This window comes from Protopterus annectens, chromosome 1.part0 (genome assembly GCF_019279795.1).
Source record: "Protopterus annectens isolate FY-2018-M chromosome 1.part0, PAN1.0, whole genome shotgun sequence".
In the NCBI taxonomy this organism is placed as follows: domain Eukaryota; kingdom Metazoa; phylum Chordata; order Ceratodontiformes; family Protopteridae; genus Protopterus; species Protopterus annectens.
The window spans coordinates 1,525,392,077-1,525,417,315 of record NC_056725.1 but is presented as its reverse complement, the minus strand read 5'-3'; the positions used below and the strand labels follow the sequence as shown (position 1 = coordinate 1,525,417,315).

The 25,239-nt window shown below is 44.1% G+C and overlaps 1 protein-coding gene across 1 annotated transcript in view; it reads right to left on the bottom strand.

The window, feature by feature from the left end:
• Nucleotides 1-25,239, bottom strand: part of GGA1 (golgi associated, gamma adaptin ear containing, ARF binding protein 1) — a gene marked incomplete in the record, with an annotated part of 1,948,856 nt that overhangs the window by 1,151,179 nt on the left and 772,438 nt on the right.

Genomic DNA, 25,239 nt, shown 5'->3' with positions numbered 1-25,239 from the left:
AACACTGATTCCGCCGATGTAAGATGAGAATGGTATATCAGAGAGACATGCATCCTCAGGTTTTGTACTCTCTCCGAGGTCAGGAAGATTTTGCACTGTAAAGTATCTATCCTTGCTGTAAAGGATCTAGGAGTGATGTGGATGCACTGATTGCGATCCCCAAATGCAGGGCAAGGATCAAGAAATAATCCCTGGTTTGAGAGAGTAGATGCCTGGTGGGAGTAGTGAGGAGCCAATCGTCCTGGTAAGGATAGACCTGAATCCCCTGAAGCCTCAGGTGAGCCACTACCACTGCCATCACTTTGGTAAACACCCTGGGGGCTGTGGTGAGAACAAAGGGCAGGGTTCGACATTGGTAATGATTGACTCCTAGCTGGAAGCGGAGGAACCTCCTGGAGCTTCTGTGCATTTTTATGTGATGGTAAGCATCCTAGAGGTCTAACGAGCACATCCAGTCACTCTCTTGCAGGTACGGCATGATTGACTGTGGTGTGACCATCTGGAACTTCTCTTTGGCAACTGACAGGCTCAGGGTAGATAGGTCCAGAATTGTCCTCAAGTCCCCCGTTTTCTTTGGCACCAAAAAGAACCTGGAGTAGAAGCCCGATCCAGACTGATCTGGGGGGACGGTTTTGATGGCTTGTTTTTCTAGTAGCTTGGAAATCTCCTGTGCTGCTGCCTCCCTTTGCATGGGTGGTATGTCCGGGAGGTGTTTGGGAGACTTGGAGGAAGCAACAAAGGGGATAGAGTATCCTCTGGATATGATCTGAGGCACCCAGCGGTCTGAGGTTATGCACTCCCATGCCACCAGGTAGAGAGACAATCGTCCCCCGACTGCCTCCAGAGTAGAGCAGTCGGGCCACCCCTTCAGGGTTGCTGTCCGGGTCAGTCCGAGAAAGGTTCGAGACTCAAAATTCCTCTGACCCCCTCTGCCTCTGGGCCAGTGTCCATTCTGTCCCCCTCTGCCTCTGGGGGAAGAAGAGCCCAGAGTGTCCCGGGAATACTGTGACTTCGGAACCACATCTTCTTTTGCCCTCTCTGGTTCCAAGAAAAGGACCTTTGAGGGTTAAAAAAGCGGATCCCGATGGCAGACAGTGTCTTCCCATCCTTCTCACTCTGGACTAACGTGTCTTTGACGGTCTTACCAAAAAGGGTAGAGCCGTCATAAGGGGCATTGGCAAAGGACGCCTTGAAAGGTTCCAAAAATGAACATAATCTGAGCCAGGCGTTGCGCCTCATGGACATGTCTGACCCAGCTGCCCTAGCCGCTCCTTCAGTAGCACGTGAAAGGAGTCACATGGACGTATTGGAGACTACTTTCAAAGTAGCCATCCTCACGGAGAACATACCTGTCCTCCTGCGACATGGACTTAGGGGGAGACTCCGCCAGCTCCTTTACCAGGTCGCATTGGAGTCTCGTGACATGGACCAGGTAGTTCAGTGCCCTAATAGAAAAGGTAGCTTAAGCGTAAACCCGCTTCCATAGGCGGTCCATCATCCGCGACTCTCAGTCAGGAGGATGAACTGAGGAACTCTCCTGGGCTAGTTCCTTCTTTGTGGCTGCTGCTACCACCATACCGTCTAAGGGGGAGCCCTTGTTCCATGCTGGCCTATCCGAAGGTGGGCTCAGAATCTTGTCAGGCCTTTTGGGAATTGGTTCCAGAGTGTCCGCCTCCTTCCATGCCTGCGAGGTGACCTGGTCCACCAAAGGATCTTCAGGAGGGGACACCCAGGATGTAGATGGGCCCTTGCTGAAAGCCTCCAGGAACACGGACTTGTCAGAAGGTTTGGGGGCAGGCCAACCTCCCCGTTGTCGAAGGAGTTCCATGAGGTCTCCAAAGGAGATCGCCTCAGGAGGTGACCTGGGGGAACCCTTCATCATCCAAGTCCGTTCATCGGTGAGGGACTCAAAGGAGTCCAAGTGCCTCCTCTTGCACATATGCTTGCGAGGCACCTCTCTGATGGGCTCTCAGAGGACCTCACAAATCACTTGCTCCTCGGGGGAACAGTCTGGGTCTCCTCGAGCACTGGCTGTCCCTCTGGTAAAATGATGGGAATCTTAGAGAGCCGAGTGGGTCTAAGCGGAGTCCGACGGGACAGTCAGGGGTCTCGATCCAGCAGAACACCAAGGGAGAACAAACCTCCTGTGGAACCAATAAGGAAGCTGGTCTCCCCTGGGTCGGATGAAAGAATTGGAGCCGGGCCCAAAGTGGACGGAGCTCCAAGGGAGGGAACTTGGCCTGACAAAGGCGGAGCCAATGAAAAAAGTTCCACTCCCTTGGATCAGACACCCAAGCTCTGGCTCAGACAGCGGCTCGGATCTGAGCTGGTCAGATCTGACACGCTCCAGGCACCTGTCGGCATCGAGGAAGTAGGTACTGTCGGTGTCGACTCCCTGACTAAAGCCATCCTTGGATCCGAATACTCCAAACCCGGTGGATGGATCAGAGAAGGAGAAATCAGCTGGAAAAAAGGAAGCGAGCTCCTCCCTCCTGAGGGAGAGGGGGCTGGCAAGACCCCCATCTGGATCGAAGTATGAATGAACCTCATCATTTTATCCATGTTGACTTCAGATAAAGACTGGATGGACCTCGACGAGGCCACAGACTCCGGACCTTACGGGTCAGGGCACCAAGGCCCTAGATGCAGAGGGTGTCGCCTCTGGCTCCGGGGAAAACCTCTGAGATCAGAGCTAAGGGGAGTCATGGATCCTAAGTGTCTTGACTGGTGAAAGGAGGTCCGGAGACCTCTTATTTTTCTCTCTCGGCTTCGACTCTCTCTCCTTCTCTCTGCCCCTTTTCCTCTCCGCTTCCGTACGCTTTGGCACGGGAGGTTGAGTCCCAGCCTGGGATGGAGGAGAAGCCAGGGGAAGAGAGAGAGAGAGGAGGCCACAGCAGCCACTGTGACAGAAGCCGAAGACCAGGCAACTGCCTCAGAAGAAGAGGGAAGGTGGCCTTTCAGGGACAACTTAGCCTTCCTGTCTTTGATGGCGCGCGGTTTAAAACCCACGTATACAGTGCAGTCTGTAGTAGGATGGGCAACGCCCAAGTACATAACACAGAGTGTGGCCATCCGCAGGGGATAACTTATGGCCACAATCAGTGTATCCTTTAAACATTGGCTTATCAGCCATAGTATCATTGAAAAAACAGAAAAAAGTATTATTTTTTCTCACTGAAACACCCACTCATCACACTCACATACAGAACAAACTGGGGGTGGGGGGGGCAAACACACTCACAAACTACTCTAAGACTAAGCTAACAACTCTAAAATTAGAAAACTCGATGCACCAAGCTAGGGGAGGAAAAGGGGAACCTACACTATATCACTAACCTAAATTTGGAAGAAAAAAAAGAGACTAAAGAGTTTTACACCCACTTACAACCTGGAGCTCTGGAGATCACGATGCTTCAGCTAGCCGCGGCAAACGAGATCTGTGGATTGGAAGGTAGTGGAGGTGTATTATGGGTAAGGGGAGGAACTTGGAGCAGATGCTAGTAAGGTTGCCGGCTCAGATCCAGTATCCCACAGGTTGAAGACCAAATGAAGTAAACTACTTCAGATCTATAGATATATCAAGATATAATAATGCATTTTTTTTTAAAGAGAACTATGAAGAAATTTTTACTTGGCTGAGAGAATCTGTCTGACGCGTCTTGTGACAAGAGCGGCAAACGAGATCTGCGGTAATCTGGAGAGGGGTGTTCTGGGTAGGGACATAGCTTGAGAGTGTTTAGCTTGCACGAGCTGTTATAACAGCCAAGCCGGTTCTGAGAATTGGAACAGAGTCCAAAAGGTCAAGGATAAATGAAGACTGACAACATCGGATGTGATCTTTTAATGATACGTGACCACTGTCAGGCACATTGACTTGTTACTCAAAAGAATGGACAAGACGAGGGTTACACCAAGTTGTCTTTCATGTGCCATGACATCTGATGTTGTACAAGCCCTAAAGTACCCTAACTGCTGACAAATACAACTACGAACATGGCACTGGTTCACCTGGGGAATGAATGACTATGTAAAATCAGGATGGATACGCAGACAGCCAAGTCAGAACTTTCCATGCATATTACAAATGCAGATAAGAGACTGTTCCTATGTGGAATCCTTCCTTTAACTCAAATGATGTCTAAATATAAAGAAAAGGTAATTAGCTTCAATAATTGCTTGAACAACTAGTATTATTCCAAGGAGCTCCTGTATATGTCAGCATAGGACAAGATACTTGACAGACCAGTTTGTTTTGTGAAGGATGGCATGCACCTCTCATTTCAACACTTGCATAATGGCTAAAGCCTTTGCTGCCCTACAAGTACCTTTTTAGGCAGAACCTAGTCACTGGACATTCCTACATAACAAAAATATCAGTCCTAAAACCGGAGCACATTAAGGTGGCTCTTCTCAGTGCTAGAGGTCTACACAATAAACTGACTGATCTTGAGGCACTCCTGCAATTGGAAAACATCTATGTCTACAGTGTTACTACAACTTGGAGCGTTTTCTTTATATTTAAACCATCTATACAAGGTTTTGTGCTTTTTGTGCCTTTAGACTCCATAGCAGCAGTGGTGGAGTCTCCACATTTGTGAAGGAAGTACTGTTGTGCAAGTAAACTTAACAGTAGATGCTCGAATGATCAGTACCACAGTAGCCTTAGCTATAAGGCTTACATCCTACTAAGGCTATAACAGCCAGACAGCTTCCAAAGCTTCAGGACAACTTCAACACACCTAAACAGTCACTCAACCCAAGCTAAGCTGACTAGAAAGTCATGTTAGAGTGCCAAGCTCTTCAGAGCTTTCATCCCAACAGAAAGATGAAAATTAAAGCCCTGACAAAGACAATGGTAGAACAAAAATAAATATCTTCACCATGGCAACAAAAACTTGCACAGGTAAGGGGGATGGAGGGAGTGGCTACTACAACAGTGATCATTTAAACATCTAGTCTTAGGATATGTTTACTAATGCAACTATACTATGTTCATCATATGGATCGATGCTGCAGTAGCCTTAGCTGTATGCTAGATTCCTACAGCTAGACTGATTGGGAGGAGGAAGCGTGAGAGCCCAGGAGCCCCTGGAGAATGGTGCTAGCAAAGCCAGTTCTAGATCTGGAGCAATCTAGTTTACAGTGCTTTACAAATGTAGGCACAGAGGACCAAGTCACTGCTTCTAGAATACTTTGAGTCCACCCTTTTTTCAAAAAGGCACATATTAAGACAAGGCCCTGGGAAAATGAATCTTGACCCTACCTGAAAATGTCCTGTTGCAATGGGTACAACAAAAGGTAATAGCATGAGACAACCACTTGGAAATAGTCTGTTTTGACACATTGTCTTTTCTTACCTTCCAGGCCTTATTGCAAGGATTTTTGGAGCAGAACTTTACTAACTTATTGTAACTGAAGATAAAAATATCTATTTGAGGTGCTCTCCACAGCAGGATAAATTCTTGGAAGACCCCCAAATTCAATTTCCATTCGTCTATCCTGGTTTTTCTCAGCTTGTGTGCCACACAGTTTTGCTCTGTACTGTATGCAGGATGCTTGTAGTGTGCGCTGAAAAGCTACATCCCAGGCTACCATGTATTGTCTGCAGAGACCGTATGACCTGGTTCCATCCCAGCTTATGTACCACATCACTGTGGTGTTTTCTGTAAACAACTGCAGAGATTCCAGCAACCATAGATAATGGAGAGAGTTGACAGCCAACATCCGTTACATTTGTATATTTTGGTCTGCCTTTTCTATCCCCCAAGACATTGCACTTTTATCCCCATTGATACTGCTCCTAAAACAAAGTATGGTTTGTCTGTGATAACCAGTTGTGCTGAAGTCAGGAGGGAGAAAGTGAGACCTAGATTCTGAGAATGTTGTGCCTCCACCAAAAAATCTCCCTTATTGCAAGCTCCAAAACTGGAATATGGAATGTCAGGGGATGCTGATATCCGGACCATACAGATTTCAGGTACAACAGGATTTTTTGCATGTGGAGTCTTGCAAGAGGTATCATGAGAATCAAAGAAGCCATGAGACCCAGAGTCCTGAGAAATTCCCTGTCTGAGACAGACAGTGGTGAAAAACTCAATATAGCTAGATACAGATCTACTTTTTTCATGTAAAAGAAAAGCTCTGAACTGAGGTGTCAAAGAGACACCTCAGGAAAATACTCTGAGGAATCAGACAACACTTTTGTATATTCTCTTGGAACCCCAGTCTGTGTAGTAGATCCCTTAACCAGGTGAGAAATTCCAGACACACTGAAAAAGACAGCAATAAGAAAGGAATCTAAATAAGGAAGCTGGGAATACACTGTAGTCTACAACAAGCTATCACTGAATACCCTGGAGCAGTGGCTAGACAAAAGGGAACTGCAGAGAACTGACAATGTGACTGAGACAGAAAACCTTAAACATTTGAAATCTGGGTTTATAGGAATGTAATGACATGCATCTTTTAAATATAAGGTCACCAGAAAACTCAAATGGGGAATAAGGGGTAACAAGCTGTGAAAAGACAATATACTGAAATGTCCAACACTAAAAACAGGCTCAGAAAGGAAAGATCCAGAACTGGTCTCAAAGAATCTTGTTTGGTACCTAAACCATTCCTGAATAAATCTCCTGAGGAGAAACTGCTTCTATCACTCCCAGAGACAGCAGATGCAGCAACAACAGGGAAAGGGGGAGCATGGTCTGGCAGATGAAGGGGAATCCCTAGTAAAGGAGGGTGAGACTCACACTGCCATTTGCAACCGGACATATGGCTTTCAGAACTCAACTCTCTGAAACTACCTGTTGCTGTAAGAAAGAATGGAGGTTCTAACTTTCAGGCAAGAGTACAGCCTTGTATACAATCATTCAGACTTATTAAACTTGACCTCTGTTCTGTGGAGTTCCTCTTAACTTTATGGAAACTCCCTGCCACTGCTTTTGCTTATCATCAGCTTGCAGAGTTTAATTTTGATTTTTAAAAAGGGTTACAGGATTGCATTAAACCCCTTGGCAAACTCAGAAATTAAAGGCTGAAAAAAATGAGGTATTCTTTAATGCATCCTTCCTCTCTCATCGCATTTTTAAGGACTTCTGCAGCAGATGGTCCAAAAACATTCTCTATCCAAGTGAGAGCACAAAATTTCATATGTGACATCTTCTGGAAGACTTTGAAAATGTATCCAAGCAAACCTCCTCATAATAGTTCCAGTGGCAGCAGCCCTGGAAGCTGCATCATCAGACTCAAAAGCACATTTCAAAGAATGAGCAGCCAATTAAGACGCAGAAGCAACCACATTACAAAAGGCAGATTTCTCCCCAGAAAAGTAAACTGATTCTAAAATATCAGTCATATTCACTAGAGATGCAAGTATAAAATTAAAGTTAGGTACTCACCAAAAAGTACAGTTTTGTACCTACCATAAATGTAGATGTTCGAAGATCCACATTGCTGCAGTCCTAACACTTGGGTAGTCCGCTGTCCTTGGTCGGCCCGAATATCAAAGTATAAGGCTGACGTCGGTCAGGGCGCATTTGACTGACGTCAGGGTACAAATGCGCATGACCGACGTCATATCCTCAGTCTTTTCTTGCCCCAGATGTCAGAAGACCCTAAAAATAAAGGTCAAAACCAAAAGACAGCAAACAACCAACCAACCACCCCTGCACTAACTATATGTACAATATATACAATATACACAAAATGTACAACCCAACCCACACAACCGCCTCTAACTACAGAGGGGAAGGAGGGAGGGTAAATTGGACTGCAGCAATGTGGATCTTCGAACATCTACATTTATGGTAGGTACAAAACTGTACTATGTTCTTCATCTCACATTGCTGCAGTCCTAACACTTGGGTAGAATCCCAAAGCAGAGGTAAGGGAGGATGGCTAACTACAAGGAAGCAGGAGCTGCCAAAATGCCCTGCAAAACAGCAGTGGCAAAACCAGCCCTGGACTTAGAGTAAAGTGGCAGGTGATAATGCCTAGAGAAAACATGTACAGAACTCCAAGTAGCTGCCTCCAAAATATGCTTGGTTGCCACTCCCCTCAAAAAAGCTGTTGAAGTGGCAGTAGCCCTAGTGGAATGAGGCCTAATCCCAGCTGGAATCTCCTTGCCATGATGGGAATAACAGAAAGCAATGCAAAACCCAATCCACTTAGAAATAGTTTGTTTTGATACAGGCTTGCCCTGAGAACTCAAGGCAAAAGAAACAAACAACTGCTGAGACTGCCTGAACCCTTTAGTTCTGTCCAAATAATAACGCAACTGCCTGTGGACATCTAAAGTGTGCAAAATCTTTTCCCCTTTATTTTGGGGATTTGCATAAAAAGTAGGCAAATGAATAGTTTGGTTTAAAGCCACACTAGAAACCACCTTAGGCATAAAGGAAGGATTAGTACGTAATGATACCCTATCCTTATGGAAAATCAAGAAAGGCTCAACTGCCATAAGGGCCTGTAATTCAGAAACCCTTCTTGCAGAGGTAATGGCCAACAAAAAAGCAGCCTTCCAAGATAAATATTTCAACTCAGCAGTAGCTGCAGGCTCAAAAGGTTGTAGAGTGAGTTTCTCCAACACAAAATTGAGATCCCAAGCAGGAGTAGGAGCTCTTCGTGGGGGTTTTATATTCTTTGCCCCTCTAAGAAATTGCTTGAACAAAGGATGAGAAAACAATGGTGGGTTGCAATCATAGTGAGCTGAAATTGCTGCAGCATGAACTTTAATAGAAGAGAAAGACAAACCTTTGTCCAGTAACTCAGTAAGATATTGAAGAGCCACACTCAAATTAGGCTCAGAAACATCAAAATCTTTTGCTGCACTCCAAAACAAAAATCTCTTCCATTTGTCTGCATACACTTTCCTTGTACTAGGCCTCCTAGCTTCCAAAATAACATTCAAAACTTGCTGAGGAAGTGGAGGCCCACTTTGGTTCAAAACAGAATATGCCAGGCTGTTAGGTGCAGAGAGTGAAGCTTGACATTTAGCAAATGGCTGTCCTCCTGCGACAACAGGTGTGGAATCGAAGGCAAAGGCCATGGAGGCTTCCGTGCCAGACTTCTCAGTAATGGGTACCAGTGTTGTCGAGGCCAATCCGGAGCTATTAAAATCAACCTTGGCTTGTCCTGTCTGACCTTTAGAAGTACCTTTGGGAGGAGAGGCAGAGGTGGAAAGGCATATACATGAAGATTGCTCCAATTGAAAGAAAGAGCATCCACTTTCCAAGCTGTGGGATGAAACCTTTTTGTGCAAAACTTTGGCAGCTGATGTTTTAGTGGAGAAGCGAACAGATCTATGTCTGGAGTTCCCCATGACACTGTCAATTTCTGAAATACATGAGGATCCAATTTCCACTCGTGGGGATCCATAATTAGCCTGCTCAACACATCTGCTAAGGAGTTCTGTGCTCCTGGCAGAAACCTTGCCTGAAGATTGAGCTGTAAACTGAGAGCAGTCTCCCACAAAATCATTGCTTGCCTGCATAGAGGATAAGAATGGGTTCCCCCTTGCTTGTTGATGTACCACATGACAGTTGTGTTGTCTGTTAGAATCAACACCTGCCCTGGAAGAAGCAATTCCTTGAAAGCAATTAATGCAAACTGGACTGCTAACATCTCCTTCATGTTGATATGTAGATGTTGTAGTCTGACAGGCCACTTGTTTTGTATCCACTTTCCATTTAGATGAGCTCCCCAAGCTTTGTCTGAGGCATCTGTCGTTAAAATCTGACTCGCCTCTGGCCGGGTCACAGAGTCCCTTGTTTAGGTGACATTCCTGAGCCCACCACAAAAATTCCTTATGAATGCAAGGTATTATTTGAATGACAGTGTCTAGATCCTGGCAGTGCTGTGTCCATACATTTTTGAGATACCATTGTAGCTTCCTCATATGCAGTTTGGCATTGGGAAGCACCAGAATACAAGATGCCATGAACCCTAAGGCTTGAAGGACTGTCCTTGCAGTCAGCCCGGACTGATGAGATAGTTGATGGAAGTAAAGGGATAGACTCTTTTGTTTGTCCGGGGTTAAAAAGGCCATCTGGGATGCTGTATTCAGTCTCACACCCAGAAAGCACATGTCTTGAGAGGGTACTAGACTGGACTTTATTTCGTTCACAGAATACCCTAGGCATCTTAGCACTGCTATCACATAATCCAAATGATGAAGAAGCTCTTCTCTTCCTTGAGCCAGAATTAGGCAGTCGTCCAAATAAGGAGAGATCTGTATTCCTTTTTGTCTGAAGAAAGCTATCACTGGAGCCAGAACTTTCGTGAACACTCTGGGCAGTAGATAAGCCAAAGGGCAATGCAGAGAACTGATAGTGAGAAGTCCCAGCTCACGCAGATACTTCCTGCAACTTAGTCTGATAGGAACATGAAGGTAAGCCTCCTTGAGATCCAAAGTTACCATCCAATGATCTTTGCCCAGCAGAGGTAAAAGCTGCTGCAACGTCAACATTTTGAACTTGGGAATGTCCAGATAAGTGTTGAGGATAGATAAATCCAAAATTGGTTTCCACGTGTTCCCCTTCTTTGGTACTAGGAACAGGCGAGAATAAAATCCTAGGCCCACTTCTGGCAGAGGGACCGGCTGTATGGCCCCTAGTTGGAGCAACAGAGAAACCTGTTTGTGAGCCTCTAGTCTTTGTGGAGGAGGAACGTCTGGCATGCCTTTGAAAGGAGGCAAGGTATGGAAATAAAACCTGTAGCCGTGGTGAATGATATCCAGTACCCATCTGTCCTGGGTAATTAAACTCCAATTTTCTTTGAAAAGTGCCAACCTTCCTCCCAAAGGTGCTGCCAGACGAGCAGGCTCTGGCAGCTGAAAAGGTAGGTCATTGGGTCAGCTGGCGATTCGACTGACCCCTGCCCTCACCCGAAGCCTGTGCAGGAGAACTCCCTGTTCTAGGCCTGAAAGAGCCCTGGGCTCTGCCCTTACCACGTCTAGATCTACCCCTAGACTGTGAACCATAAGAAGGATACGTCCACCCTTTAGTAGGCCAATTTCTACTAAACTTTGGAGGCTGGACCTGCAAAAAATCTTTAACAGTCTGCATAGACTTAGCCTTGTCTTCCATTTTCTTTAAGACTGTCTCAACAGGAGGACCAAACAACATGTCAGATTGTAAAGGAGCATCTAAAATCCTTGTCTTAACATGTTCAGACAAATTCTGATCCCTCAGCCAGGCGTGCCTGCGAAGGACTGACCCAGTGGCAGCCACCCTAGACAAGGCCTGTACAGCATCAAAACCACATTGCAAAGAATGCTTACCCACCTGTTCAGAAACATGCACTAAATCTTGCAACTCCTTACAATCAATACCTACTGCCAGAGCATCAACCTTAGACTTCAATAGTGAAAGGAGATAATTTTGGTATTTCAACATGTGAAACTGGCAATTCAGAGCCCTCATAGCAAGAGTGGAAGAAGTATAGACTTTCTTTCCCCATCTATCCAAGGCCCTAGCCTCCTTGTCTGCAGGAACCGGATTCTTAACAACAGAAGCCTTCACACCTTTAGGCCCCTGGCTAACAGTCTCTGGGTCTGCCCTAGGACTCTTAAAAAGATACTTATGAGCTTCAGGCACCCTGTAATACCTATCCGGCTTAACAGGAGCAGGAGGCAAAGAATCAGGATTAAGAGAAGCTTCTGTAAAAACATCGTCCACTACATCCAAAACAGGAGGTATAGCCAAAGGCCTATGCTGGGGTAAAAACAGAAATTCTCTAAGCCTTTTCCTGGAATCAGAGAAGTCCAGACCCTCCCACTTAACTCATTACATCCGAGTGACACCTCCAGGTGCATCTGCAGTTAACTCCTACTGACTCCTTTAGGTGTCAAATATTGCTTCCTCATATTTGCATCCATAATTCCAAAACCATGCTATGTACAAGGCTTTAAAAGATTTCATCTTAAGCAATAGCAAACTCAACTGCATTAATATTTGACTTCTGTCTAGTGCAGGTAAATAGATATTAACTGTTGTTTTTATGATATTAATTTATATAGATATAATTTTCATATTGTTTTAAATATCTCAGCAACCAAGTAACACAGACTGAACTCCTTAGCCTCATATGAAAGCTCTCAGCTAGATTAGTAACATTCTGTTGGCAGTTTATGTGTAACTTGAGCGGTTGCTGAGATATTGTAAGTTGTTTACAAAATATTACAAATGTAATAGTTACTGTATTTACTGTGACTTATACAATTCAATTTGAGATCTAGAACCTAAAGAATGCTACCACTATAAAAATAGTTTGTGCTGAAGAGTTTGCCATTTATGCTACTTTTATAATCCTTATGGTTCCAGAGCAATGAACATTTGTTTGAAAGTGAGGACATAATTTGATTCTGTGAAAAGGCTTAGGCTCCACCCATTGGAAGTTACAGTGCAAACTTCCCGAGCTCCATTGGAGTGAATGAGTTAAAATGCTCCCTCATGGAATGAAGAGTTTCTGAAAAAGAAAAATCCTCAGGAGGAGTAGCAGAAGGAGTAGAATCATCCACATCAGAATCAGAATAAGGAGAGTACTCCTGCAAGTCTTCAGCCGAAGACTCTGAAACATCTGAAGCCTGCTCAAAACCCCCCAGCTCAGGATCCACCCTAGGTCTCTTATCAGGAGGGGGCATAGAACCCCTAATCAAAGTAATCAAATCGTCTGCCATTTTAAGCATATGCTTCTTGGGCACAGTACCTGAGGATCTAGGGGTAACACCAACTGAAGCCAAACCTGGCCTGCCCCTGGGGGAAGCCTTTGAAACAGAAGGAGAGGGCCTAGCCACCTTGGGAAGGGAGGGGAGTATAGTAAGATGAGAAGCCCCCTCAGCCTGACTAGTCTCCTGAGAGGCCACATCCTGCAATAATAAGGTCTCACCCTGGGAACACAAAGAAACCTCCGGTGGAGCCACCGGCTCCACCGACACCTCCAAAGAACCGGCGTCTGGTACAGACGGTTCTTCTAGCCTAGGCTTAACTGCCTTGTCCTTGCGCTTCTTCGAAGAAGCGGGCGTCGGAGCATCCGGCGGCATTTTATAGTTGCACCGCTTCCCAAAGACTAACCTTGCACAATCCAACCTTCTCTTTATAGTGCGTTTATTAAATCTAGCACAAGAGCGACAGCCAACAACGTCGTGCTCAGGCCCTAAGCAAGGAATACACAAAGTATGATAATCTCTATGCGGTATCTGTTTCCCACAAGAAATGCAATTATTAACTTTTTCTGACATCCGTAAATGACTGAGGCAAGAAAAAACAAAATATTCTAACGGGGTACTTAGCCAACTTTGAACTCTGTCTGAAACTTCTAAATCGAAAAATCTCAGAACGCCAACCAGCACTTGCAATACTGCTTCTGCATCGGACCATGCGGCAAAAAAGACTGAGGATATGACGTCGGTCATGCGCATTTGTACCCTGACGTCCTGACGTCAGTCAAATGCGCCCTGACCGACGTCAGCCTTATACTTTGATATTCGGGCCGACCAAGGACAGCGGACTACCCAAGTGTTAGGACTGCAGCAATGTGAGATGAAGAACATCTACGCATTCGTGTTGTCCATTTTCATTCTTCCTCAACGTATAGGTCTTGGATCAGACTCAACCACACACTCTAGATTCTTGTATCGGACTCTCAGGCTCCTTCCTTTATGCATAATGCCCCCCCCCCCCCTGCTTGCCAGAATACCTCAGACTGAGTTTGCTGCTACTAAATATGCCCAAAGGCATAAATACTTATAACAATTGCAATAAAAAAAAAAAAAAAAAAAAAAAACAGAATAGAGAGAGTAAGGGCTCAAACTGGGAACAATGGTTCCCATACACCTCATCAGGTCCCAAAGGATAAGGATAAGGGGGAAGGAGGGTGGGAAGTTGAGGAAGAATGAAAATGGACAACACAGATGCATAGTTATGGTGAGTACCTACCTTTAATATCCGATGTCATTTTCATGCATTCCTCAACATATGGGACAGAGTCCCCAGCTATGGTAATCTTGCATGGCCTTCATGCAAGGATATTCTGGAGAACCATTGAGCCAAAAGCATCCTTGCTCCTGGATATGATGTCCAACTTGTAATGAGCAATAAAGGTATGGGAACTGGACCAAGTGGCCGAAGCACAAATATCAATTGAAGCGCTGGCCCAAAAGGCACACAATGTAGCCATGGATCTAGTGAAATAAGCCTTTGGAGATTTAGGCAAAGAGAATCCTCTTAGCGAACATACAAAGGTAATGCAATCTGTTACCCATTTTGCCAAGATGACTTTAGATACTGGTTTTCCCAATTTGCTCAGTTTTTTTTGAAATCCTTTTGTTCTACAGAGATAAAAATGAAGTTGTCTATGTACATCTAAAAGATGTAGCATGTATTCTCCCTTATTGTCAAATTTCGGAAAGAAGACTGGTAAATGAATTACTTGCATCATGTTTGACTTAGAAACAACTTTTGGCAGGAAGGAAAGGTTTGTATGTAAAGTCACTCTGTCCTTGTAAAAAAAAATCAAATAAGCTGGTCTTGGAGTGCTTGGAGTTCAGAAACTCGCCTTGCTGATTAATGGCAACAGGAAAAATTGTTTTCCAAGACAGAAATTTTTAGGTCTGACTTAGCCGAAGGCTTAAAGGGGGTTTGGGTTAAAGTTTGCAAAAAACAGATCCCAGGGTGGAGTAGGGCCGCTTGCTGGAGGTCTAAGCAGAAGAGTACCCTTCAGAAAAGCCTTTAGAAGAAGATGGGGGAGGAAGACATTCTGTCCTATGTGGTAATTAGCGATGGTTGAAAGCTGGACTTTTACAGCGGAGAAATTGGCACCATCCTGAAAAATCGATGCCAGAAAATTTAATACAGCAGGAATTTGAGCTGTAAAAGGATCCAGCTTTCTTTGTCTCGGTATGAATATCTCTTCCATTTACTCTCGCAAATCTTTCTGGTTGAAGGTTTCTGAGATGAGGATAAAATCTGACAAACTAGAGAGGGAAGCTTGGATTGTCCCAGCCATCACTGGAATTGGAGAAACCATGTGGTTAACTTGAGGCTTTGAATGTCCAGATGAATCATTCCCAAAGAATGCGATAGTAGATATGGACTGGGTCCAGTGTTCAAAGCGGACAGAGATAAGACCATAGGAATGTGATCCACACCTGCCAAAGCAAAAAATAGGCAATGAGGATTACCTTGCTCTTCAACCGTTGTGCTTTCTGGAGAAAATTGTGTATTAAGGGAAGGTGAGGATAAGCACACAGGAGACCAAACGTGGACTAGAGCATCTCTCGGTGACTCGCCCTGAGGGGGAATTATGGCAAAGAACCTGCTGCACTTGTTGAAGGTAGAGGCAAAGAGGTGGCAGCAAAGTTGACCCCAGTGACGAAAGATCATTTCTGTCACAAGATTGAGAAACCACTCATGCAGCATCAGTGGAGTTCTGCTGCGCTTATTGGCTAAGATGTTGGATTTCCCTGGAATGTGCATTGCTAAAACAAAACAGCTGGAGGAGATCGCCCACTGCCAGACTCGCACTGCTTCTTAGCAAAGGGGAGAAGATCTTGTCCCCCCATTTGTTGATATACCAAACCACTGACATACGATCTGGTTAGCAATTGTACCTGGAGAGACAGAGCTCTGAAAGGCCTGCAACCCTAACAGGAATGCTCTCATATCTAACACAAACTGGCCTCTTTTGGGACCACATACCCTGAATAGCCCATTCCGAGAAATAACCCCCACCCACTCACCCCAACTGAAAGGTGTCCGCAGACAGTGCAGGCTTGAAGGAGGAAAGATAAATAGGTATCCCTGACAAAGCTCGTTGGACTGGATCCACTAAAGTAGTGAATCCTTGCAGGGTCACAAAATCTTTATGGAATACTTCAAAGGATGACAAAGCATCAACCATTGTACCGACAGGGTCCACTGAAGAATTTTCATGTGAAGGCGAGACATAGGTAATTGGGTGATCACTACAGCCACTGAACCTAAGGCTTGAAGAACCAGTCTTGCTGGAGGAGAGGGATGGTTCAGAATCTGTCTGACATGTAATCTTAGGAAATGAATTCTACTCTGTAGTAAGAATACAAACTATCAGACTGGGTCCAGACAAGCTCCTACAAATTCCAAGACTTGAACTGGCTGAAGTTGGGACTTGGAAAGATTTATGGAGATTCCTAGGAATGGACACAATGGGAGTAAGTAATCCCTGGCCTTCTGTAGAAGATGCTATGTTGTTGCGGAAAGGAGCCAGTCATCTAGATAAGGAAACACCCTGAATCCGTACAGTCTGATATGAGCTCTCACCACAACTATACATTTGGTGAACACCACAGAGGCTGTGGTGAGACCAAAGGGCAGGACTCTGAACTGGCAATGACCGCCTCCCAGTTGGAAGCTCAGATATCTTCGAAATTGCCTATTTATTTTGATGTGATAATACGCATCTCGAAGATCTCTACAGCACATCCAGTTGTCCTTCTGTAGGACAGGCAGAATGGACTGAATCGTGACCATCCAGAACTTGGAGTTCTTTGCAAATTGATTTAAATGACTGAGATCTAGAATAGGTCTCGGGTCCCCTGATGTCTTTTGTACTAAAAAGAACCTCAAGTAAATTCCAGATCATGCTTGGTCTGGTGGGTCCTTTTGGATGACTCTTTCCTAGCAGCTTTTGAATTTCTAAAGTTGCTAACTCTCTCTGATTGGGTGGAACATCAGGGAGATGTCTCTTTTGAAATGGTTTTGTGAAAAAGGTATGAGGTATCCTCTGGATATGATCCTTTGCACCCAAGAATTACTTGTGATGGCTGTCCAGGCATTTGGGTGCAAGGAAAAGCACCCCCCCCCAAATGCCTCCAAAGGAAAAAACAGGCAACCTTTCCAGAGCACTGAAAAGGTCTATCCGAGAAAGGCTTGAGACCCTTGGTTCTGTGAACCCCATCTGTCATGAGGACAAGAGTCTTCCTTTATTATTTCCCCCTCTGGGAGAAAAATCCCCACAGGAGTCCTGAAAAGGTCCTTGAGATTTTCTGAACCACATGTTCTTACTACTACGCTGATTCCTACAGAATGGTCTTTGTGGAGAAAAGAAACAGATTCCAACAGCAACCAAGGTTTTTCCATCTTGCTCACTGCAGGAAAATACATCTTTAACTATGGACACAAATAGGGAAGATCAATCAAAAGGAGCATTGATGAAACAGGATTTAAAGGGCTCTGCAAAACCAGACAATCTCATCCAGGCATGTATTTTGATGGCTAAGCTTGAACCAGCAGCCCATGAGGAACCTTCAGCAGCGTGAGATATTAACCTCATGGACGCATTGGATACAGATTGTAGGGAGGTCAGTTGGGAGGACTACATTTTCTCTTCCTCTGCCTATATGGGCCCTGGGGTAGACAGAGTTTCTTGATCAAATCTCTCTGTAATCTGGTAAAATGTGCCAGGTAGTTAAGCGACTGCCAGGTGAAGGTCGCTAAAGTGTAAATGTGCTTTCTAAATCTGTCCAACGCCCTAGACTCTCCAACTAGGAGTGTGGACAGGGGAACTCTATTAGGCTACTTCCTTTTTGGTGGCTGCTGCCACAACCATAGCATCTACAGGGATCCCTTTACTCCAAAACTGCCCACCTTTGGGGGCTCCTAGAATCTTGTCTGGTTGCAGGGGGTAGGCTCCAGTGTCCAGTTCCTTCCACACCCGGTGGGAGAAAAGCTCTACAAGGTCAACCATCAGGGTTTTAACACAAGACGGATAGGCCAGAACCAGAGACTTCCAAGAACAAAGAATTCTCTTGGAAAGGGCTTTGGGAGGGCCAAACCCCTTTTTGGTGTAGGATCTCTAAAATATCTCTGAAAGAGACAGCCTCATGTGGGGACCAAGGGGACTTGCCTCCTCATCAAAATCAGTGACCTCAGTCAAAGATTTCTGAGGGGAGTCTAACTGCCTCCTCTTGCATGCTCTCTTCCAGTGGACCTCTTGAATGGGATCTTCTGGAGAGATACTGGAAGAGACAGGAAGTTCCCGAACAGGAACCATCTGGAATATCTTATGGGTTGGCTGTCTCTGTAGAAAACAGTGACGAGACTTGCAGCACAAATATGTTGGGGGAACAGGTACGGGATCTGAGGAAGTGAGAGTAGAAGATTCCCCTGGGATAAGGGGAAACTCTCTCTATTACCTCAAGGGCAGTATCCAGAAGTAGTAGAAAAGAAGTTTGCCGGAATCAAAGCTGTCAGCCAGTTCTCCACCCCTTCCAGATCTCCTCTCCATCAAGGAGGTCGGACCCAAGCTGTCCAGTGCCATGGCTCCAAGAGAGAGTGACTGCTCTAAAAACCTCAGAGTCGAGACTCATCCTGCTCAGTAGGGATCAGTGCTGAATGAGTCAGGGAAACAAGAGTCAAAGAAGGTGGTATCTTTGGATCTGACATTTCAGCTCTCAGTAGTCTCGATCAGACAGAGCAGAAACAGTGGGTCAGATTGCAGGAGTTACTATGGGGTGTGAAGATGGCTGAAGGCTCATGGATCCAATGGGAGACCGAGCCAGCAACACCCCCATCTGGATTTGTGCTCTAAGGAATGTCCTCATCTTCCTGTCCACATCTGCCTTGGAAACACTTCGGGAGGACCTGATTGAGGAAGACATGGAAAAAGGGTGGGACAACCTCCTGGGAGTCCCCTGTAAAATTGGAGACCTTAGCCTAGGAGAAAAGCGCTCCAGAGAAAGTCTAGGACTCCAGATCCAAGGAGACTTTACTGTAGAGCATGTTGGATCCAAAAGTATCAGATCAAACACTTTTTCTGACTTTGGAGGGGGGTTCAAATGCGGTGCAGGAGACTGCATAAGATAGCACTTCTTGCGCTCCCTGGGCTCCGATGACCTTTGCATTTTTTGAAGGGGTCTGAGTCCCAGAAGTAGAAGCAGTAGTGGAGGAAGAAGCTGGCAAAACACCCTTCAGGATCAACTTATTCTGCCTGTTAACTGTCCTCGAATTAAAGCCGGCACATATCTCGCAAGGTATATGCAAATGTGAAGGGTGTAAACAATACACACACTCCCTGTGGACATCAGAATAGGGCATTTTATGCCCACAGGAAGTGCACTTCTTAAAAATGGTAGGCTTGTCAGCTACACCAACTACTAAACAGCCAAGATGCGACTACAACGATTTATTATTATTTATTATTATTATTATTATTATTACAAAAAAGGGAAAAAGAAAATAAAAATGATCTACCAAGAATGGTAGAAAGAATACCTTGACAGATACAGAAAATTAGGAAAGGCCTAGTACCAACAAAGGTACAATAACACTACCTAAATGGTAACCACAAAGGTAAGAGAAAAGAGAGGAGAGAGGAAGGGCTAAACAGGTACAAACAGTAACAAGAAAAAGAAAAATTAAATTCTATTTTTACTCACAATACCTAACTAGGCACCCTAGAGCTCAAGAGAACACAATCCCGACCGAAGAGCTAGAGCAACAAACGAGATCTGTGGTATTCTGGCAAGCAAGGGGCAATATGGGTAAAGGGAGGAGCTTATGAGTCGGATCAAAGAATCTGGAGAGATTGGCGGAGTCGTATCAGAGGATCAGATCACAGACCCATACTTTGAGAAATTACTGAAAATGACATCAGATCTAACATTTATGCCTGAGAGCTCAGAATTCTAAAAAAAACAAAGTGTTACAGAGGAATACACTTTTCCCCCAAATCTATCAAAATCTTTCCCATCCTTGTCAAAAGGAGAGGGATTGGTTATTAACCAAAAGTTTAGCAGCAGCAGATGAGAAAACTAGAGCAACAGCAACAGCTTCTAGGTTTGACCTGGAATGTGTATATAAAAATGTACTGAAGAACTTTGTATAATAACTTATCCGCTTTCTTGTGGCAGCAGGCTAGCTGCCAGGCAAGTTACAGGCTATGACAAAAACATTCTCCAGTGCAAAAAGAACAGCAATTGCAGTAGGCTCTGGAAAACTCCAACTGCAACAAATCACAGTACTTCTTTAGGGACTATAGAATATCATTATCTTTCCAATGAAACAGATTCATTCTGGAAATAGTTTCAGGGAAAAAGACCAAAGGGACTGGCAGAAGCAATGATCTTCTCAAAATTCAAATCAGAAATCAGAGGAAACGAGTCTATCCCTTCACAATCGTTTTAAATGCTCAGAAACTTGAGCCTCTTCAGAATATGAAGAATCTCTTTTCCTTTTACCAGAAACAGCAGAAACTGAAGGGTCAAGAGCCTGAACAAAATCTTGAGCTAAGCCCAATAAATCACTCCTGTCTAAAGTGACTGAAGCAAGAGATGAAATAGGTCTAATATTTCTTTTGACAGTAATTTCTCAAGAAGTAGACTTATCTCGGTCATGGAAAAACCTTCCTATGGATAGGCATGGCATTCTGTCTAGGCAGAGTAGAATTCCCTGCCCTGACAAGGGTGGGCTGCCAAGGGCACGCCAACAGCAACAGAGAAGGAGTCTAACCCCTGGTACATGATGGCTGTAGGGATTACACCACAGGAAGTCAGGGAAAAAAGATTAAGGGTCTGAGGAACCAGAAATGGCAGAAGCATAGTCACCCATTTGTGGCTGATGTACTAAAGTAGCCAGCTGAGGTGGCAAAAGCTAGTCATTTTTTTCCTTTTGTGGCTTGAAGAAAGAATCACCAAGGAACTGGTAGGTTGCTCCACGGTCAAGCCAGAAAAAATGCTCAATTACCAGGGAAGCCAGGCAGCAGTATTTAGTAAAACAGAAGTGTCAAAAAGGCAACTTTTTCCATATAAAACACAGAAAAAAAAAACGCTTACCAAAAATTTTACCTCAGAAAAATAGCTTTAGATTATTTTTTTAAAGTACAGATGTTTACTTCACCATAAGGGTAGATGTTTGAATCATTCACTGCTGCAGTAGGCCTTACGTTACATGGGTCATTTTCTGCCTAGAATCAACTGATCAAGCTTCAAAAGGTTATGCCACCCAACTCCTTCACTCTTGACTGCTGACTGACTAACCCTCAGGACAGAAATCCTCAGATGAAGTTTTTTTCGGGACTTTCTTGCTCGTACAATGAGAGAAGAGCCAACAATCCTGAAGTAACCAATCAAGAGACAATAAAACAAAGGAAAAAACACAACCCTACCTTACACCTCAACTACAACTATATGCAAATGTACGGGGAATGGAGTGTGGGTTGGCTACTGTTGCACTTGCACAACTGTACTATGTTTATCATTCCCACTGCTGCAGTAGCTCTTATGTTGTACTGGTTGAATGCCAAAGCCTATCCATACAGAAGAAGATGGACATGGACCTAGGAGTGCCTAGAGAATGGTCCCAGCAAAATTTGACTTGGACCGAGAAAACTAATCCAGATTGTAAAACTGTACAGAGGACCAAGAAGCTGCCTCCAGAATGCTTCTAGAGTTCACTCCTTTCCACTATACCATCAAAGATGACAAAGCTCTAGTGGAATGGATTTGTCATTGTGAGTAAAACAAATAAAGTTGAGGAAACCACCTGGAAATCATCTGTTTAGACACATGATACTGATTTTTTTGCCCCCTTGATAAGAAATAGCCAATAAGCTGTTTAAAAGGCTTAGTTTTGTCATTATAATACCGGAGCTGCATATGCACATCCAGATTATGCAAAATCCTCTCTCCCTGTTTTTTAGTTGCTGGGTAGAAAAATGTAAGAATGATGACTTGATTTAAAATAAACTCTGAAACTACTCTAGGCATGAATGAGTGGGTTTCTTAGAAAGACTCTATCCTTACGAAAAATCAGAGTTAACCCACCATGAAAGCCTGCATGTCAGATAATCATCTTGCAGATGTCAAAGCAAAGATGAGTACAGTTCTCCAAATCAAGAACCTAAACTCAGCTTGACGGGCAGACTCAAAAGGTGACAGTCAATTTCTCTAGCACACAGCTGAGATCTTATGGAGGAGCAATTTGCTTACAAGGTCTCACATGTAAAACTCCTTTCAGCAACTGTTTGACAACAAACGGATAAAGAGGAGGATCCATGGGTGCATAAATTCAAATGGAATAAGCACGGCCACAGGAAAGTTACTCAAATATTTGAGAACCAGTGGTACAAAATCCATGACTGGCTCCTGGTTACTGGCTAGGCACCAAATGGAAAAATTGATTCCACTTACTAATACTGGATCTTCTAGCAGCAGACTTCCTTGCCTCATTTAGTCCCTGATGCACTTCCTCATGAAATAAGTGTCTAAAAGGTATTAAAAATGAATCATCCAGGCAGTTAGTTGAAGTTCATTGATATTGGGGTATACCAAACACTCAGTCTGGTGCAAGTAATCCAGTCTGTGAGAACGTTTGTTATAATTGCTCCTGGCCAGCTCCATAAGGAAGAATCAATGCTGCCCAGGCTGAAAGGGGGTCACCACAATCATTTTTAGGATATCCTTCTGAATCTTTAGAGTCACCCTGGAAACCAGTACAACGTGTGGAAATGCATAAAGTAACATTTCTTCTAAGGGAATGAAAATGTACCTACATCCCAGAATTGCTTACAAAAAGCCCTGAAACAAAACTTTTCCAGTTTGTTTTGACAGGAGGCAAAAAGATTCGATTGAGGTGTCCCCCACAAATAGATCAATCCCCAGAAGACCACCTCATTCAGTTTTCATTTGTGAGGGTCTGCCCTAGTACTGCTCAGCTTGTCTGCCACTGTTTTGCTTGGAAGGAATTTAAGAAGCTGGAGGGTTAAAGTAATGCAGAAGCGCTAACTTGCAAGCTATCACTGCCAACCTGCATTGGGGGTACACCCCTTTACCTCCCTGCTTGTTAAACCACATGACTGATATTGCCTGCAATCACTTGGAGAGATCCCGGGGACTAAAGATGACGGAGAAACTTCAAGGCATGGATCACAGCAAACACCTTTTACACCAAAGTGCTTTGATCTGTCTGAATGATTTCAGTTGGGAATGGGGCTTGGTATAACAGTTAAGATGTTTATCTCACAGACATGAGATGCAGGGTTTGATTCTCACCTTTAGAAGGGAATTTGGCTAAGCTTAAAATTTCACACAAGATCAACTAGCCTAGTACTCATCTATGAGCCTACAGGTCTTGCATTTTTACCCCTCCGAAAAATGCTCCCCAGTGAAATTTGATGCATCTGTGGTGACAAACTGTATTGGGGTCTTACGGCAGACAGACAGAACTGAGTTCAGTTGAATTTGCTGTCTCCGCCAAAAGCTGTCCCTTTTTACAAGGACCAAAACTAGAATTTAATACTCCAGACAATGCAAATGCTGGATCCATGTTTTTTTTTTTTTTTTTTTTTTTTTTTTTTTTTTAGAAACCAGTGCATCTTTGTCATGTGCAATCGAACAAGCGGAATCATGTGATTCAGAGAAATCATAGACAAACTCTAGGACCCTGAGAAATTTTCTTGCAGAAGCCTGACACTAACAAGTTAAGGAAAAATGCCAGATAAAGATCCAATCTATCTTGTGTTAAGAAGACCTTTTGAAGAGAAGAATCTATAAGGCCATCAAAGAAACAAAATCCTGTCAATCAGAGTCAAGGATGATTTTTGCAGCATTCATCTTAAAGGTCAGATTGGTCATAAGAGACAACCTTTTAATACCTCTTGACATCTGTATACAAATGTTGCAAAGATAAACAATTCATCTAAATAAGGAAAGATGCATCAGTCAGTCTATAATAAACTATGACTGGAGTTAGACATTTTGTAAATACCACTGGAACAGTAGCTAAACTAAAGGGAAACTGACAGAACTGAAAATGTAACCCAGAAACAGAGAACCTTAAAAAGTTCCTAAAGCCTATGGCTGTGGGAAGATAGTGATAAGCATCTTTCAGATCTAGTTACAAACTCACTTGTGAGGTTCTGCAAGGTCAACATTTTGAACTTTGGAACTTTCACACAGAGATGTAGAAATGAAAGATCAAATACTGGTATTAAGAGGCCTCCCTCTTTGGCACCAGAAAAGTGTAGGTGTGCAAAATTTACCATAATGTTAGATGTCCTTCTCTTCACTGTTGCAGTATTCTTTACGATAGGGATCCACTGCCAGGGTAGCCTAATGTCCAGCCAGTATACCAAAGCCTTTAGGTTGCTTTAAGGTACACCGTACATCACATGTAAGCTCCCCATGTATAAAGGTGATGTCCGGACATACCATCCTCAGAACTGACAGCCCCAGTAGGAATGCCAGTCCAAGGAAAAGAGGTAACTAGTACATCCAGAAGAGAACAACCAGGGGGAGGAAGGAAGGAGTGAATACTGCAACAGCTAAGAGAATGACAACTACTGTTATAAGATCTTATACAACTGTAACATGTTCTTCCATTTCACTGTTGCAGTATTCCTTACAATAGGGACAGTGCAAAAGCTCAGGAAGAGAGGGAGTAGGATGGACCAGCAGAGCTCTCCAGGAACCCAAGAAGAACGTCCCTAGCAAAGCCAGCTCTAGCTCTGGATATCACATCCAACTTACAGTGCTTGGTAAGTGTATGTACAGAAGTTCAGGTAGCTGTCTCAAGAAAAGAGCGAGTATCCAAACTCTGGAAAAAAGCACCAGAAGAAGCCACAGCCCTAGTAGAATGAGCCTTAACAGAAGAAAGGCTTTTGCCATGGAAGGCATGACAAAAAGAAATGGCTTTAGAAATCCAAGAAGAAATAGTTTGCTTGGAAACAGCCAAACCTAAAGATACAGTATGAAATGAAACAAAGAGCTGATAAGATTTACAAAAAAGTCAGTCTTATCGAAATAAAATCTGAGTTGTCTATGCACATACAAAGTGTGCAGCACCTTCTCACTAGCATATTATGGAGAAAGGAAAAAAGTGGGCAAATAGACTGATTAAGAGACAACGCACTGACCCACTTGGGCATAAAAAGAGGATTAGTACAAAGGGGTATGCTTTACTGCAAAAGCTCACCCAGACTATGCCACAGCTTGCTGCGAGGGAAAGGTTAAGTTAGCTTTTGCTTTCTTGTATTTTATAGGGTCATAGGTTGATACTAGGCTATCTGTCCTAGGGCATTTATAAACCCAGCCAGAGTGTGTTTGGCTTTCGCCACCCTTTTAGATTAGTTGACTGTGCCTCTTGTATAGTAGGTCACAGAAGATGGCCCTTTTGAGGTTAGTTTACTGTGCCTCTGTCTAATATGGACACAGAAGAGATCCCAGGGGTAAACCTACGATCTCCCATCCACTAGTCAAGATTTCTCTTG